The following is a 16,839-nucleotide window of genomic DNA, read 5'->3' as shown; positions in this document are numbered from 1 at the left end:
ACACTGCCCACGCGTCAGCAGGACGCTGCAGAAACAGTAGTGCGGTGAGAGCCTTGAACCTGAAACCGCTCGCAACCGCGGAATAAGGCACGAAAGCAAGACACTTTTTACCGTTTGTGTTAAAACGATGGTTGATTCCCACAGTGAGAAAAATTATAATTTACATCTTCAAGTGTAATATATTTTATATGTGCATTGAATTATATATATTATATATATTTCCATAGAAAATCATTATCTTTAAATTAAACTCGTTAAATATGTACTATAAGAGAATTAATTTTTACATTAATTATATATATACATATAGAGTCAGTTATAATTAAAAATGTCTACATTTTAAGTCTATTGTTCTTCTTTTACTTTTTATTTTAATTTTTAATTTTGCGATTGTTATTTTGCTTCTGTATTCAATTATAAAATTTTGATTTTAAATTAGAATACTTAATATTGAAGTTTAAATTCAATTTCAATTATAATTTTGATTTTGACTTTATTTTTGATATTGATTTTTATTTTAATTTTAAGGGATTATTGAGGGTCACAATTAAAGTTATTTTGATTTTAATTCTTATTTTTATTTTTATATAGTTTTTATACAGTTCATGCTATTTATTTATTTTTTATTTAATATTATGCTATTTTTATGTATATTATTTTATGTATAACTCTAATTTAAATAATTTTAAGTTAATATTGTTGTTATTTTACTTTTTGTCTATTTAATAATGATTTTTATTTTATTTTACTCCAGAGATCACCAGATGCTATAGACATTTTAATTTAGATATTTAAGAAGTTCATTTACACAAAAATTAGAGATATAAAAGTAAAAGCCGAAAGCCAAAATTTAACAAATAAATAAATACGTAAAAATAAAATAATATATATTGAATATTTATTGTTGTATTAATTGTTGTATAAAAATTTTCAATTTAGCGTTCTTAATAAGAAAATGTGGAAATCTTTGAAATAATCATGAGTTTTCTAAACTGTGAAAATAGAATAGTTTTTCTCGTTTCACAATACTGGCATTATTTCCAGCTATCAGAAAGCCAACGCGCCGCGTAACGACTTGCAGAAATTAACGGAGGTGCTATAATTACACCCACAAAGTAGTTACCGGAGAGACTCTTCTCCAGGGAGCACGAAACAAATCCTCGTTAGATTGTTTCCTCAAATTACCCAACGTATAATACCTAACGGTATAAGTTGCATAAACCAAATGTTATGCATTATGATGATCAATGTTTTGTCGAAATTTTGTAGTTGTTTTAATTTATATTTCAATTTTCGGTATTATTTATAATTAATAAATAATGATTTCCGTGTACATATTATAATGAAACATTTTAGTTTGTTCAGCTAAATGCAAGTATTAAATTTTTTTAAATCGAGTTAACTAAACTCAAATACTTCTTTTCTCCTATGAATATAATATTCAAATAACACATGTAATATATGAAAAAATATGTAATATACGTGCAATTTACGTGTATAATATATAATAAAAAATATAAATATAATATATAATATAAATATAATATATAATATAAATATATAATAACATATACATATATGTAATATAATATACATATATATAATATATACATTATAATATATACATTTATGATAAATGTTTACATTCGCAGAGTTGAAAAAATTTAGATTACTGTTAAAATTGAGAACACTATGTTGTACACAAAATTGTGTTACCCATTGTGTGTTGTGTCGCAAGAATTTCATTTTTTGAAAACACCGGAGATAGTCGATTCAGCGTTTAAATCGATTGTACGGCGTCGCCGACATGTTAACGTCGTGTAACGTAACATCACGATGTTACGTGCGACAATGTACCGCAACGTCGTATCATTCTTGCCACTTCCTGGCTCGTTACTGGACATTTCTTTCCGCGCGGGAAAACATCACGAACGCGCGTGTCATCGTCTCCCGCATTTCGCTCCGACAGCGTGAACATTCTCGCGTCGACGAGGAAATGCATCGGTGACGCGCGCGACGAAACGTCTTGAGCGCATCTCGCCACAAAATTGCAACGTTTCTCGCATTTAGATATGTCTGCAAGCAGTTTAAATGGAAAGCATCGCGCGTGACAAAAGCAACGTATGCGACACATTTAGTTTAAATTTAGCTACAGGTTTAATTTTAATCGGGAATATTTGCATCCTTTTCTGTGGATAAAGCAATATTGGGAAATGATTCAAATACTGTTTACGAAAGGTTTTGAAAAAACAAACGAAAAATATGTTTTGCGAGAGGTTTTGAAGAAACAAACAAAAAAATATATTGCTAGGAAGAAACGAACAAAAAATATATTACTAGGATTATTTGTAAAGGATTTCACGAGATAAGATTAATCTTGATATTATCCTGTTTTATTTCGAAATTCCAGACAAGATCAAGATAAAATTCTTGATTAATTCTGAAAACAATATCAAAATTAAGATTGCCAAGAAATTATTTGTCTTGTCAAGATTATTAATTTTTAAAAATAGTTAAAATATGTATGTATATTTTTAAATTATTACAAATGAAAATAATCATACTATACATTATATATGAACTTGGAAAAATTATTTAATATATAAAAACATTTATATTAATAAATTTAAAAACAATTAATAATTAATTAAGAAAAAATTATAAAACAATTAATTATTTAGCTACACAAAATTTTGCGTTAGTATTGTTTGTATGAGCGTTTGCGTTCTGGCACTGTATGTAACTATCTTTTTGTAAAAGAATATTAAAATTTTATATTATTTATTTTATTTATTGTATTAATTGTTTCCAAGTTTATTAATATATAAATGTTTTTATTTATTAAATAAAATTGTTTAATTTCGTATATAATGTTTTTTTTTCTCATATAATATTTTTGAAAAATGACGCATAAATGGTAGTAATTATGTTACATTACATTATAAAGACTATATGTTGTATATTATTTTAAACAATTGTTTCAAGTATTATATAAAAATTTTTAATAAAATTGAGATAAAACAATACAAGATGAGATTTTTGCTACAAAGTTTCACTCAAAACCAAGACAAAATTTGAATTTCCGAAAATTTTTAACATCAATGCAATATTTTTACGAATATTGTCTTGTTTTGAATCCTGTGTAACCCTATTTCGAAAATTCACAAAAGTCGAACTTGCAAGATTTCAACGATAGAATTGATCCATATATCATTCTTACGAAATTTTCTCCATGCGATTCGATAGCGTGTCATCGACCTCGGTTATATATCCGTGATTTAATTTATTTTTAATCCATTTCACCAATCGGCGGACATACCGTTGTCGCGCTTCGGCGGACGTTAGCGAACGGTTTACATAGGCGGGCGTTTTGGAGCCATCACGTACGCCAGTGAGTAGTTAATACCTATTTTCGTTTGGCCCGTACACGTTCCACAGAATTTTATTTGGCGGCAGCGGACCGTAACAAAATCCCTCGGCGCTGCGCGCCGGCTAAAATCCCGTTCCGGAAGCCGCGATTGGCGGGCGCTTGATTGAATTGGCGGTCAGTGCCGGGCATTAGGTCCAGCTTGCAAAGGATTGAATTTCTGTCACAATTATCGACCCGTCCCTCTTATCCGCGCGTTGCCCACGTACGAAACGCGGGACCAGATTCCATGGCAATCGTCTAAACGCAGCTGCTACTGTTGCCTTTAATGACAAGGGCAAGTCCAAAGAAGGGTAAGTCCGAATCCAAACGACCCCGAAACGACGTAGAATTGCTTTTGCAAAATCGAGAGCATTTACTGAATATTTTCCGCTTGGGACATGAAATTATAAGCTAAACATTTGTGATAAATTTCTTTTTTGAAATGATAAAAGCGGTGACTCAATTATGACATAATATCATAGGCAAAGGAAAAGATAAAATGCCATATAGATAGACATGCATATTTTTAGTCACATGATACAGGATGTTTCGATAAAGATGAGCAATCTTTTGTAGACATGATAAGAACAGGTAAAAACAATCTCGTAGTTTCTAAAGGATGTTTCGATAAAGGTCAGCAATCTTTTGTGAGCATGAGCAGGTAAAAATAATGTCATAAATGCCCAAAATTTTATCAACATATCTTTCATGTCCTTTTAGTCGATAAAATTTTTTTCTCAAAAACAATTTTAACGAAATGAAATAAGAGTGTCCCTTTTTTTAGAAAATAATGTGGAGAAAAAACATATTTAAAAATAAAAAAAACTGGCTTTAAAGTTTTAAGGTTTATAAGTGATTCGTCTCTCTAACATCAAAAATATATCACGTTGTATTTTAAAGACTTACTTAACACAAAAATAATTATTACAAATTATTATAATCTACAGAGTGATATAAAACCTATTTAAGAAAAATGCTTCTCAAATTTTAATATTAAAGACAAATATCTCGGTTGAAATGCGTTATAGAGAAAAATATTATAGGAACCTATGGGGTTATTTTTACTTGTTTTACGTGAAAAATTGCCCATTTTTACGAAACTTGTCATTCTGTACCATATCGAGAATTGAAAATCGAAAGAATTCGCTAATGTGATGGTCGCGGAAAATTTCCATCTACATATTTTATATTATTTAAGTACAGCTTGTCAAATAGAATATGAGCTATATAGTACTTACTTATTAGAAAAAACCTAATATAATAATTTTAGGAGTTCCATATTTCTGGACAATCCAGCACAAATAAAATTTCTTCACACTAACAATAATTTATTCATTAACGCATTGGAAAGCTCCGAGAGGAGAGTGTCACGGCCGACCCAAATTGTGGGCACGTATACTTTTCGTCGTTAAGTCTGAAAACGTGAGATGAATCTTCGGGTTACGCGATCGAGATCGATGTCGAACCTGATATTCCGATCACAAGTCTCATTAGAAAGTGTTGCGTGCGCGACATGTGTCGTGTCATAAAGTGCGCGATTATACGCGAATCATAAGCGAATTACAAGCGAATAATTCTACATTAAAAATATCTTTTAATTATCTTTTAATTATCCGCAAGCGGGAAAAATGTTATAATGTCATCTATTAAATTCGCATAAATAAAATACTATAAATGACTGACATTTATTATAAATTCGTAAATAAATAATATCTCTCTTCTCACTTTTGCGATTAGAATTTAATATAGATTTGTGTTTAAAAAATAACAGTTCTTTTTTTTTTCATTTATTCATTATTTTTGTTTAATTGTCAATCATATTATGACATCTTTAAATTCGCTTCCTTAATTCTGCCAGAGATAATCCTACAACAATGTCACATATAAAACTCTTGTAACACAAGATTCTCATTGAAAAGATCCATTTGTGCGATAGACGGGATAATTATTTGCAAACGTATAATTAATTATGGCGTGTTGTATGATAATTAGAGATGACACGATAGTGCACTTAAATGTGCGTGTCGATGTACGGCGATTTATCCGCGCTCGTATTTTCCGTGTTTGCACAATCGATAGGCAAAATAAATACGCTAGCGGATATTCGTTCTCGCGAGATTATAAAACAGAATCGAACGAGTGTGTGTGTCGTGCTCATAATATTGTCGCAAGGCGTGCACGTGTGTGGGATGAGCCGTTGCTCTTTAATCCGTCCAGCAGTGCCGAACAGATCAATGAAAAATTATAACGGTATTAACATATGTGGAACATGTGAAAGAAAAATCAGATTCTATCACGATGCGAAATTTAAGCATTTTGTAAAGTAAAACATACGTTGCGGCACTATTGAATTTTATAAAATGATGATAATTTTATTGTACCATGTATTAATTTATTTTATAAGTAATTTTAATTATATAATCCTCTATATTACTAAAAAAATATCATATAATTGCTTTTTATATAAATTTTTCTTTTAAATAAAATACATATTGGAGCAATAGTAAAATATTTTTTGATAGCAATAAGAAATAAAAATTTGTTTTTAACTTGTTTAAAATAAAAAATATTAATTATTTGAAAATATATATTTAGATATTATTATATGTATAATAAAATTAATTATTATCAATTATATAAAAATAATTTTATATATTATATGGTATGTAAAGCATGTAAAGCATGTTACTTCAGAGAATTAACCTTATTGAGAAGTTGATATCACATCGAGTGATGGGATAATCTACTTTGATCTAGATTGGTCTTTCTTTATGGTCAGAGCTAAACGCGGATCCTGACCTCCGCTAACCGGGTACTGGTGACCTGATCAGCCGGACAGGATTAGACGATCATACAGTGATGCAAGAAGACAGGTTAGTCGCATTTTGATCCAATAGAACGATTGCTTAATTAAGTAATTTCCCTTCTAGTGACCAAAGACATTAAGACATTCCTAACATTTTAAAAAATTATCTAGCCGATGACATTACCCTTTTTGCATCATCGTTTCTGCATTTCATTATCTTTTACGAGGTGGACTTATCCCTAAAGTATACAGCACGATAGAAAGCGGCGAAGGTGATTCTCACAAAGGTGAAAAGGTTCTAATGAAAATATTTCTTTATGTACGGATTTAGGAAACAGGATAACTAGATAACTGTAACAGTAACTGTATCTGATCATTTTCCTTTTGAGGACCAAAGACATTAAGACATTCCTAACATTTTAAAAAATAATCTAGCCGATGATGTCACCTTCTTCGCAGTTTATCATCGTTTCTGCATTTCATTATCTTCTATGAGGTGGACTCATCCCTAAAGTATACAGCACGATAGAAAGCGGCAAAGGTGATTTTTACAAAGATTGAAAAGATTGAAAAGGTTCTAGTGAAAATGTTTCTATTTGTACAAATTTAGGAAACAGGATAACTAAATAAAGGTCCACTGGAATGTTTGCGATAATTTGTAGATTAAAGATGAAAAACAGAGAAATCTAAACATTAGAAAACATCCGTAGCTACTTGTAAAAATTTTTCAAATTCCCAGTATATGCGTCAACGTTACTGAGAACGAATTATCTAAAAGAGTCTTTTGTGTTACAAAATAAAATAATCTGCCATAAAAAAAGAAAACAGGATAACTATCGCTGTTGACTGTTCACTGAATCATTTGTTCTCTCCTTATGCTATTACTAAAATAGAATTCCGATGATGCTACTATTCCTCAAGGCCATAAAACCTGACCTATCATAAAAAAGAGAGTACAACGACTATCTATTGTCTAGTTATTGTCTATCCATTTATAGACATTACTTGTTTCCTCAACAATGCAACTGTTAAAAATGTACAAGTTTTATGGCAACGTTATATATTAATTTTTATTGTTGTACAAGAAGAAATTTCAAATCTTTTTGATAAAAATTCAATCAATTTTTAACAATACAGTTTATATTTAAATATATTTTTTAACATTAAATATTTTGTCCTCATCATTTGTATCAATTTACAGAAAAATGCCCGCATAATGATTTAATATATTTGTATTTTATAAATTTCCTAGGAATATTTATTATAATGCTTATAATGCTTACTAATTTTCTTTAAAAAATCATCAGCAAAAAAAAACACTTGCTAAAAATAATATTTTTGTTGGTATTTGTATACATGTTTTAAATTACATTTTAAAAGCATCGGATTTTTTTTATCACAAAAGATAAATACTCGAGAATTTAATGAATCGAGCATTCTTATGGTCAATGGCGACTATTATGCTAAACCGAGTAATTTCCGTTGCACACAATACATATGTAAAATAGCCATTAAATAGAACATTGTACGTGTACGTGTTGCAATTTGGCAAATAGCCGCGGGGATATTAAATATATAATTATACTGTATTTTATGGTAAGAATCAAAATATGAATGTAATGAAGATAGAGAAAAAGGATCGCAATTTGTAAAATGTGCTCCATAAGTTTGCTTGGGATTACAAAATTCTTAAATACAATCAACATTAAAAAGTTTGTTCTCGATATGCTATACGAAACTCTTTTCGCAAGTACTTTTCATTTGCTTTCTAGAAGGCCGAGAAAAATAGATGAAGCCATTTTCGCAAAGGATTAGATCTGCGTTTCGTGTTGGAATCGTACTCGAGAAACTATATATCTAATTGAGAATCGCGAAGCGCGCTCCGTTAACGAGCGTAATTGTTCTTGGATACAAGGGGATTTAATTACACGGCACCTTCCTCCGCGCGCAACATATCTCATATTAATGAGCGACGATCGCGAAGGTGAGTAATTACGCAAAGAGCGGTCGGAGTATCAACAATCGCGCTTTTAGCCTGATTCTACATCGTTTGTTTACAAGCAAATCAACTGCGGGAACCCGCAACACTCTCTGGGTTAATTAATCGGTCATACGTTCATTTCAATGTAACGTTTGCTGAACGATTGATACTAATTCAGCACTCAAATTTCGAAGAACCACGAGAATTTTCATTTAAAACTATTTAGTCATATGATACATTGAAGCAAAATTTTGCGGAAATGTAATTAAAAATTTAATAAAAATTTAATTTAAAATTTTGTAACGTAATTAAAAATTTAAATATGTTTATTATGTGTAATCTCATCAAAAAGTTAAATATGTGTAATATCATTACAATGTATTATAAATTTCAGAATTTAATAAAACGAGAGGGAAAAGAAAGATTGTTATAAATATTGCAGAATTATTCTATAAAAAATTTAACATTAAGTAAGCATTAATTTTTTTAGATTAATTTATATTGCTTGTAATAATTGAAATATATATTAATTTATTGTTGAGTAATAATTGAAATTATTAATTTATCTCGTTAAGCAATAATCGAAACATATATTTCTTAAAATTTATTCGCTTTTCAAAAATTTCTGAGAAATATTAACATATGCAAAATATAAAATTTTGTATTATAATAAATTTGTGGAAGCATAATTCTTTAATTGAATGCTATCGATAATTCATATACATATATGAATTTTTTTGACATTTTTTTCTGGCCATCCCGTATTTCAATTCCCGTATTTCATCACCTATTTCAATTTACAACTCTGCGTAAGGTACGTGACATTTTCGTGAATATTCGTGAGGTTCAATCGCGAGGATGATAAATTTCTACTGCGCGTTGTCGGCGCGTGTTTACATCCGCATGTGTGTATGTATACATAAACAAAACTCGACTTACCACGTTTGGATTCGTCCGGGAAACGCGGATCCGTTGTTCTTCTCTCTCTTGTGTTCTGGTTGCGTGATATCCGATAAAACAATATCAATTTATCGCGTCTTCTCACGCATACACGTGTTTACGCATGCGATCCTTTTCCTCCTCTTCCTCTTCTACGCGTTCGCGAAATTCTCTTCTTCTTGAGCCTTCCTGAATAATCCGCTTCTCTTTCCAATCGGACACTTTCTCACGGAATAACTGAAAAAAAAAGGTAACGAAGCGCGAAGAGGAGCGACCCCGAATGTGTCAGCCGGCGAATTTTTGTCCGTGTCACGTGTCGCGGAGACCTGTTTCGCGCGCTGGTCCACTCGTCGTCTGCTTTCTCCCTTCCTCTCGGTCTCCTTCAAAACGATCGGATAAATGTCACTTTCTCTCTGTCGCCCGTTAAACGTAATGCACTACTTTATATTGCCCGTTATATCTATTCTTTGACGATAAACTATTGCGATGCATCTATTCGTTCCCCTTAATTCTCAATTCTCTAAATGTTTAAATTGGTTTAAATATTAGGAACTATGTAAAATTGTTCGCTCTCTCTTCTAGCTTTTCTTCTTTCGTCTTACCGTCTTTATGCCGCCTCTTTATGTCACTATCCTCGCACCTGTCCGACTGACAAGCCGACGCTACCAAGCACACTTTCACGAACCGCGCCGTTTCGTTTTTCAATTCAACGCGTGAAACACCACGCTGGTGATCCAACGAATATTGCAGCGTGTCCCCCTTTTGGTCCTTTCGTCGCGAGAGCGATTACTCTATCGAAATTCGCACCGGCCGGAAGAAGCACTTCCGCTCGGCCCGCTTTCCGATCGATCGATCTCCCGATCGATGTCGGATACTTCCTTCTTTATATCGGATCCAGGACGATCCCGCGACGTTTCATCGTTCCTCGATGATCGTTCTTAATTCATACGAAGAAAGATGAGGAGAGAAAAATATCCCAGAGACGAGAGATCTTTAAAAAAAAAAAAATAAATAAATAAATAAATAAAATCTCTAGATGTGGCAAATTTGCAATCACCGGGAATTATACTCAAAATCCGACCTCGAGACTCTCTCTTCGGCGAGGGCGCGAAGGGTGAAATTTCGAAAGAGCCGTGCGTTCGCAGAGCTACCTTCCGTTCGGTGCAGGCGTCGAGTGGCGACTGCCGTTTCTTCCAGCGCTCGATCTGACTCTGGCCTGTCCCTTCCCCTTCCCCGGCGACCGGCATCGGTTCCCCAACCGACTACGCACAGTTCACGGATTTATGCTATTACGGCACCGTTTTCCACCCTCTACGTGGCCGGTGCACACTGCCCGCAGCCACCCCCCCTTTGGTCTTTCCTTCTATTTTTTTTTAATTCCGTGCTCTTTCGAAGCCCGTAGGAGGATCCGATGCATTTTTTTCACGCGAGCGAATTTCTTTTCGGACATTATTAAAAAAGTTTAGGTACGTGGAATAAATTTGCGTGGGAAAAAAATGCAAGATTAATATTTCAACAAAATATTTAAACAAAAAATTAATATTTAAACAAAATTAATATTTAAACAATTTATATTAGATTAATATTTAAACAAAAAATGCGCGATTTGAGTTTAAATTTATTTATGCGGAAAGAGGATCTTCCGCGACATTTGTTGCTCTAAAAGTAACTTTATATTACATTTACAACAGCCTTTTGTCGTGTTTTTATTAATCGTATGAATTTTTTGAAATATGGGTTTTGCCAGAAGTGTCCTTTCCCAGGCTCTCTCCCCCGCATTAATGCCACTTACGGATATACAATTCGATTAAGTATCTCCCTCGAAGGGTCGACCCTCCGCATCCCCATAAACACGAATATCCATGCAAAAAGGATCATGACGATCATGACGTATGCACGACGCATCGTCGGCTCGTGCACGCGTGTGCAATGGTAAATACAGAAAGCTCTGGACACGTGAGTACGGGGATGTAACAATGCTGACTTCCTTTAGGAACCGGAAATCCGCAAAAGAATCTTAATATAAAAATAATATTTTTTTTTCCTTCTCTTTTCAAACCCGGATGTGGACAAGCATGAGCGAGCTTTAGCAGAAGGGCACGCGTTCGTCCTCGAGTCGCACGTGCATTCATTTCCTTGAAGGGAGTGTAAGTTCTCGTTACACCTGTAAATGTAATTATCGAGGCTCGAGCTGTATAAGATGTGCGTTGCCAACAAGAACAGTGTGTCTTGTCATATTTAGACATTTATAAGGAGTGAAAAATTCCGTTGAACACGAGATACACAGGAGAACCGTGGTCTTTAGCTGCTCTATTTGGGGCACGTGCCTCCCTCCGAAATCCGCTTACGTATATATGTATCGTGCGATTCCGGGCCCCCCCTTCTCCGGAATAAATCAACGGAGGAAAACCTGCCGGAAGGTATTAACGTCGCGTCCCATCGCATCGCGGAGAAGGGAGAGGAAAGGGGGGGAGGGGGACCTTTCGCATCCAAGAGAGGGTTAAGCCGGCGCCCTTATCGCGTGGTCCCGGGAGGGATCTTCTCGTTCTCTGCCTGATCCTGCCTGACGCGAACGATCCACTGGATCGCTCCAATCCTGCCGGGTTTGCATGTGGGCACGGTGAAGAAGGAGGATGGGGGCGAGTAAAGAGTAGAGGGGAATGGGGGGAGGAGGGGAGGAGGGGAGGAGAAGAGAGGGAGGCAGAAACGGGGCACAGTTGGCCCTTATCGGAGGTCGCGCATGACAAGACAAGCTAATTGTGTTATCAGTGTGCAACGGATGCTGCCGCGCCTCCCTCCCCCTCCCCCCTTCCTAAGCTGTCCCCCCTTTACACGGCACGCGTGTTTGTTTCGCGCATCTGCTGCAGCCGCCGATGACAGTTGCAGCGAGCGCGTGCGAATCTCTCTCGGATAACATTCTAAGCTTGTTAAGAGTGAACCTTAAGATATCCGTCAATAGTTTCGTTCGTTATATCGATTATTTATATCGACTCTTGGTAAATTTTTGGGAGAAATAAATTTTGAATTTATTTTCGGAATTTAAAAATTGAAGTACTTGCTAAATTTAATGCAACTCTCTCCTTCTTTTCTATCGCAACTCTGATGATACTCCTGATTGTCTACAGTACGCATTTTTAATCTTGTATCGCGTCAACGCAATTGAGCACGCATTTAAATTTTATATTTTCTCCAATATTTCTTACATTTGTGCAGATAATCGAGATATCTGGAAAGTGTTAAAAAATAGGTCTAGATTTACATAGGTTAATGCGTGACAGATCTGTGTTGGTATTCTCTTCTACGGGGCTTCCTATCGTGAAGTAGGTGAGACAGTTTCTGGCTTCAGCTTTAATAAGTTTCCATTTCTTACTAATGATCCAATTTTTTGCGGATTTACTAATACACGCAATCATCATATATCGCAAAATGAAAAAAAAAAAATCAAAATGAAAAAATATTACAAGTCATTTCTCCTAATATAAGTTTTAAAAAATGTCATTCTTCAATCGTCTTTAAACGAAAGAGCACTTAAACTTTTCCTACCAGGTATATGCAAAGTCAATCGGCCGGCTATTCCAAGTCTGGCGCCGTTACTTAAGTCTCGTGCTCTAGGTAATGCATGTTATCTATTTGTTACACATTCAGTGAACGCAATCGAGTTTAATCGGCGCGCGTGGCAATTACAGTAATGCACGTTGTCATCGTTTGAACGATCATTAAAATAATTACAGGGATCGGGAGCGATAAGAAAGATCGGTGGATATTATAGTTGCAGCTTGATTGCAATTATTTGCCAACTAGTTGCACAGACAGAAGACTTTTCCCGCTTTTCTCCCCAGGAATAAGAAAAAGCGCGCGGGAGGATTCCACTCGCAGTGTCCGACTTAATTACGACCGGCCCCTAGCCAGGGTCCATTCGCTCGCCTCGATATGAATATCGCATTAAGTCGTGAGTTAGAGATAGCTCTAGGCGGAAGGGTGGACCCCCGACGGGAAACTACGAATTTAATAGAATAATAAATGGAGCTGTGTGCGCGCGGGAACGGCGGAGCCTGAGGCATAAATCGATTCGCCAATCGTGATTACACATCCATACAGAGTGGTTCACGTGCAAAGTGTTTAAGTAAACTAAAAACCGAAAAATTGAAAATTATCCGTGTTAATGATGGAACTAGAGAAAGAAAGAAAAAATAGAGACAGGAAAGAAGAAAAAATAAGGAGAGAGAAAGAGAGAGAGAGAGAGAGAGAGAAAGTTCCAGTTACTATTTTCATATTTTCCATCAATGCGCTGATAATTATTCGATGATAAGAAAAATTAAAAAGAATTATAATAGAGAATTATTATATATATAAATATTTTCATTAATCTGAAGAAAATGTGTATATAAATTTTAACAAAATTATAACAAAAACTTGCAAGTATTTATAAGTATTTCTTACAACTGAAATATTGAATCAATTACGAGAACAAAGAATAGAATATAATAGAAAATAGAATAATATATAGAATACGATGATATAGGATAATGTATGATGAATTTTAATCGTTATATTTTTTATAAATAGAGGAATAAAAATAATTATATATTTTTCATTAATGGTTATTATTTTGGTATTTGATGGTTATTATAATGTATTATTCCAACATATTATTAGTATTATTTTTAGAACTAAAATTTATTTCCTTAAATACTTTTATACATACATTTATATATATATATATATATATATATATATATATATATATATATATATATATAAATTGAATTTGTTCAACATCATTTGCATAAATAATCTCAAGTATTTAAATATACTCTGCGCGAAAAATAGATTTGTAAGTATCAATTTCATATATGAAGATAATAATACTGATCTCGATCTTATTTGATGTAATTAACTGTGTGTCGTTTTATATATATTGTTGTAAAATTTAAAACTGACATTAATAAAAAAGAAATTCTTTTTAAACAGATTGTTTTACAATTTCAAAGTCACTTTAGAAACTTAAATTTAGTTCTGCATCAAATTAAAAAATTCTATATTGATTCTATCATATATCGAATATTATACAATTTGATATGAATTCATAAATTCGTAATTCTAAAAAAAAATATAAAGAAAATTATATACAATATATCGAGAAGTTTTTTCAGGAATTTTTTAATTACGAATTCTGTGTTATCAAGTCAACCTTTTCAACTACTATTTCTTTCCCAAAGTTAACGAAGAGAGAATGGAAGTTAAGGAAATGGAAATCTTCAACACGACGCCAAATGTCCCGCCAAGGAATGCACCTCGATATATAGGGGAGGATTTATTTTTTGGAGTAATGCTCAAATTAATAATCATGCCTTTCTGATGGTAATTATGCATGCACTCTAACCCACGTGCATAAATGGAAGGGGTGTATGGAAGAAAAGCAGAGAGACGAGGTGACTCCTAGGTAATTGCACGCGCGCATTCTCGCGTATCAGTATGCAAGCGCGCATAAGTACGGGTCGAACTTTCGGTACATTTGCCATAATGAATCCCGTCGCGCACGTTTCCGTCCGCCTTGAATATACCCGGTGGTGGGAGATACGTTAAGGGAAAATGTAATGACATAAATAAGAAATACGCATACACGCAATCGCGTATGCAGATTCTACATCCGGACATTATACATGATATAAATATATATAGCAAATGTAAAACAAGTTGCGAATTATATGAGTTGTGTAGAGAGATCTATAGATATTGTAGGTATTTTTATGTATCTATAGGTATTTTTAATAAATATTTTGTAATTAACATTTGAATAAAAAAATTTCTATTCATTAGATAGATAAATAGATAGATTTATTGATAGATTTATAGATAGATTTATATAAATAATTTCAATTGCTTCTTGTCATTAATAATTTCTTTGGTTTTATTCTCTTTTCTTAATCTTAGAATTATTTTCATCCAACTAATTCCCTCTCCCTTTTCTCCTAAAATTTGACTCTTTCTTTTATTCCTTATTTTCTGTACAATTTGTTGCTAAATGCTCTAATGTTTTCTACTTCCTTCTGACATATTCTACACAGTTTTTTCTCCTGTTCACGCCAAAATTTATTCCGGAGTTTTTCGTTTCCACATCTAAATCTCGCTATGATTTTTTGAAAATCTTTCTGACCTTGTTTTCTTAAATATTCTTAAGTATTCCTATCCTGTATAACTCTCTATATCTTATATCATATCTAGAATTCTGAATTTTATTCTGTTAGGCCTGTTTTTGATTCTCTACATCTCTTTCGCTTAGCTTTTGTACTACTTCGAAATCTTCCTCTTTTAATCTTTTGATTTCTATCCCAGACATTCCATTTCTTCGAAAATACATTTCTATGTCTATTTTCCATCTGTTTTCCCTATTTTTCTCTATTTCTCTAAAACATTCTATTTATTGTGCGATTTCTCCCTAATTTTTTCTTCAAAACTAACAGCTCTTTTACCTGTCTCTATTCTTAAAAGGTGTCTTTTTGTTTGTTCATAATATAACTTGGAGTATTCCAGTCTAATCTTAGTGTCCATTTTATATATTTATCCTGGCACCTTTCCTTATCCAGGCATCTTTCCTTATCCAGGCACCTTTCTATAGTCTCATATTCTTTTCATCCCCAAAAACCTGCTCTATAAATTAAAATACTATTTATTAAATGATCAAACATCCAGATCCTTTTTCTAAAACCTCCAGCGAATTTTCTTTATCCTATTCCCCATACTTACTTCATGACACATAACTTTTTTAAACGTTTCTTTAATATGTCTTTCTGTTCCATTATTTCTTTGCAACGTATAACATAAATATTTAAAACGATCAACTTCCTCTATCTCTATCCCACAGCCATTCTTCTCTTTTCCTTCTATTCATTAAATTCTCCTTAAAATTGTCTGAAAAATAAGATTTCTTTAATTCAATTTATTGCCATGAAACACTTAATTGATTTTTAAAACGTTAACATTTTTCTATTATAGATATTAGTTCCTCTGAAAAATTTTTGAGTAATTTTCAAAATTTATGAAAGAATAATTGATAAAAAAAGAAAGTATATACAAATCCTAAATTAGTTCTAATATTTTATAAGATTTCATACAAAAGAAAAATTTTGTAAAATTCAATAAAAAAAGACATAAAGCATTTAAAAATATATTTAAAAAAGAATGTAATATTATTAATAATTTTCCACATATAATGTTATAATTTTTATTAATTTTCTAGTTATTTGAATCTTCTCTGAAATAAGACGGACAACTTTCATAAGCTCGCAATTTTTCTTCAAAGTAAAAAAGAAATATGCGATACATATACGTTGTTGATTATCATTGGGTACACGTATCACCGGATATTTGTGTACACAGAGGCCCGCGCGACTCGATACATTTCCCATAATGAACCCACTGGCACGTACACGCGTGTATACGAACATTGTCGGGCGGGAGGGGTGCAGGACGAAACAGATCGAGCTATTGGAGCAGAGCCTCTGTGATGTTACAGGTTCAATGCATTAGTTTGCCTAAAAGGTTTGTGCCATCAGTCTCTAAATGTCCCTCTGTCGTTTGCCTCCGCTCTCGCACCTCTCCCTTCTCTCTCTCTCTCTCTCTCTCTCTCTCTCTCTCTCCCCCCTCTCTCTCTCTCTCATTTTATCCAAATTTGCACGCTCTCTGTTGTTCGATCTCTCCCGC

General features: G+C 33.2%; 1 protein-coding gene across 1 annotated transcript in view; it reads right to left on the bottom strand.

The window, feature by feature from the left end:
• LOC145966393 (uncharacterized) overlaps positions 1-10,309 on the bottom strand; it is a 54,123-nt gene extending 43,814 nt beyond the window's left edge. The window contains exons 1-2 of the mRNA XM_083090446.1: positions 10,217-10,309; positions 9,136-10,126 (exon numbers count right to left, since the gene is read on the bottom strand). The gene's annotated coding sequence lies outside the window, so the exon portion shown is untranslated. The remainder of the gene's footprint in view (positions 1-9,135; positions 10,127-10,216) is intronic.
• Between the last annotated feature and the right edge of the window lie 6,530 nt (positions 10,310-16,839).

This window comes from Camponotus vicinus, unplaced genomic scaffold (genome assembly GCF_025532165.1).
Source record: "Camponotus vicinus isolate PSW18456_S1 unplaced genomic scaffold, iyCamVici1.0 SCAF_2, whole genome shotgun sequence".
Taxonomy (NCBI): Eukaryota; Metazoa; Arthropoda; class Insecta; order Hymenoptera; family Formicidae; genus Camponotus; species Camponotus vicinus.
Note: the sequence above shows the minus strand (reverse complement) of the source record. Positions and strands in the feature narration are given on the sequence as shown.